This window comes from Brassica napus, unplaced genomic scaffold, assembly GCF_020379485.1.
Source record: "Brassica napus cultivar Da-Ae unplaced genomic scaffold, Da-Ae ScsIHWf_1381;HRSCAF=1960, whole genome shotgun sequence".
Classification (NCBI taxonomy): Eukaryota; Viridiplantae; Streptophyta; class Magnoliopsida; order Brassicales; family Brassicaceae; genus Brassica; species Brassica napus.
Window position 1 is genome coordinate 102,501 of NW_026014798.1, and position 2,500 is coordinate 105,000.

Consider the following 2,500-nt stretch of genomic DNA (forward strand, 5'->3'; position numbering starts at 1 on the left):
ATTAGAAATCATATCTCATTTGTTTTTGCATTTGTTTTCAGGTTCATAACTTGCATTCCATCATATCGCCCATCCGATCATCTCTTTGGTCGACCCATCCAAGCTTCCATCATCCATCTTGCCCACCCTGAATCCCAGCCTGCAACATTTGGTATCAGAGCTTAAGCTCCTGAATCAGGTCCATTCTATCCTTGCATCATTCATCTTGTTTGCATTTGTTTTTCCATTTATAAATCAAAAAAAAAAACTGTTTTTGCATTTTTGTGTTCTTTGTTCATCATAAATTGAAAAGCCATAAAGAGTTGAGATAGGAGACGACCTGTTGTCTAGTTTGATTCATTTCATCCATAAAAAGAAAAGAAAAACGTGTTTGCATTCATTCCCCAGCTCCACTTTCCATTTTTAGATTTTGTGCATTTATTTCAAAAAAAAAAAGGATCTGCATTTTCATAGTTGTTTCTTGCTTAAAAAAATAAATAAATAAAAAGTCATACCATTTTTAATTTCGTGCATACCATATTTGTTTCATAAGTTTGTTATTTGCATTCAAAAAAAAAAATCATTCAGCTTAGTTTATATCATTTTGGGTTCAAGTATACATTTTAGTTTCCATTTCCGGTGTTTTTGCATTTCATCTTAAGAAAATTCAAAAAAAATCAGTGTTAGTTTAATTTCCATATTTTCTTCCCATTTTTGTTTCTTTTCATACCATATTGTTTAATTTCGAAATTGCATTCAGAAAACCAAAAGAAAAATCAATTTAGTATAGTTACTTCATTTCGGTTCATAATTGCATATTTTCTCGGTTTAGTTAAATTGCATTTGTTTTATTTTGGTTAGACCAAAACTTTCCATACCTTCACTTTTTCTTTGAGATTGTTTTCAGGAAGCAATGGAGGAGGAGAGACACGGCCAAAACCTAAGGGCCACCTTGAGCCAACAGTCCGCAGCTCTACAAAAGCTCCAAATTAAGATTGCTCAATTGGAGAAAAGAAATCAGGCACAAGGCCAACGTCCACATGAAGGAGAAAGGAGATTTGGAAATGTACCAGGGGCAGTCTATGTCGAGCCCAAGCCACCAGATCCTTCAAGGATCAATCAAACTCCAACTTCTAAAACCCACAACCCTTATGTTGTTAATTCTCGGTTTGATTATAACTCTTTTGCTGATAAAGTTGAACTCTTTAAATTTTCAGGAAAAGAGGTTATCTAAGATGGGAGAGGAACCTTGATGAATGGTTTCACTACAACAACATCCTGAGGAAAGAGAGGCTAGCTTATGCCATTGATCAACTAAAAGATGATGCTTTTAAATGGTGGGTACAAAAAGAGGATGATAGATGGTTTTACAAGGAGCCAGCTATCAAAACGTGGAGAGCTCTTAAGGAAGTCATGAGGGATAGATTTGCACCAGATTATACAAGGTCTGAAATCCAGGAACTATATCCAAGGAGATATCCAACTCATGGTTCCAAAGAAGCAAGGAAAATTGTGGAACAAGAAGTTCAAAGAGTCTTGCCTAAAGAAGCCAACTTTCAGCCAAACCAGGGGCACGCCATTGTCCACTGCTTAGAGCAGGAGAGTGACATCCCAAAGGTCAGGAAGATGAGTACAAGTGTCGGCCAAAACACTTTGATCAGGTCCAAAGACAAACCAGAGCAAGTTATTGTCCAAGTAAAGGCTAAGGTAAGTCCTATACATGATAAATCTTTTCATAAATCATCTACCACTTGTATGATGCACTTGTCTTTGTCCAAGAGTGTTATTACAGGTCTAAAGGAGCCTAGGTACATAGAAGAAGAGGCGCCAGGCACAAACCTTCCAATGGACCAGAAGGAAGCTCAAAGCACAAAGCAATCAAAGTTGCTTAATAAACCAAAACCAGTGATCCAAGTATCAAACCAAGGTAAGTGTCTAACACCACCTTTAGATACTGGTTTAAACATTTATATTCTTGGTACAGGGATACCAGATGAGAGCCATATGCTTACTGGAGTTCCAAGTGCCGAACCAGATCATGAGCTCAATCAAAATCCACACCATAAGTGGAAACCGAAATCTGAACAATGTACTGTTCAAGTGCCAAAATCTGAGGTAAAATTCACTTTAAACCAGAATGTTTTTATTGATTCTATGACAAGATTAATGCACTTGTCTTGTCCAAGGAAAAGTGAAATTGGTACAGGAAAGCAAGGTTACTACAAGGCAAACAAAGAACAAGAAGTTCTTACTGCCACATTTGACATTAAGGTTAATTGTTCTATGTTTTCTTCAGTTTATAAATCCCTATACTTTGGTATAATACACTTGTCTTTGCCAAGATGTTTTGATCCAGGGATAAGTCAAGAAGAACATAAAAACCGAGCTGAGCTATCACAAGAAGATGGTTATACCAACCAAGGTAAACATTTGCAAGAAAGGCAGCCATCTAACCAAATCTGTCCAAAGAAGAATATCATTCTTCATCATGCTGATGCACCCAAGGTAAATTCGACCATAA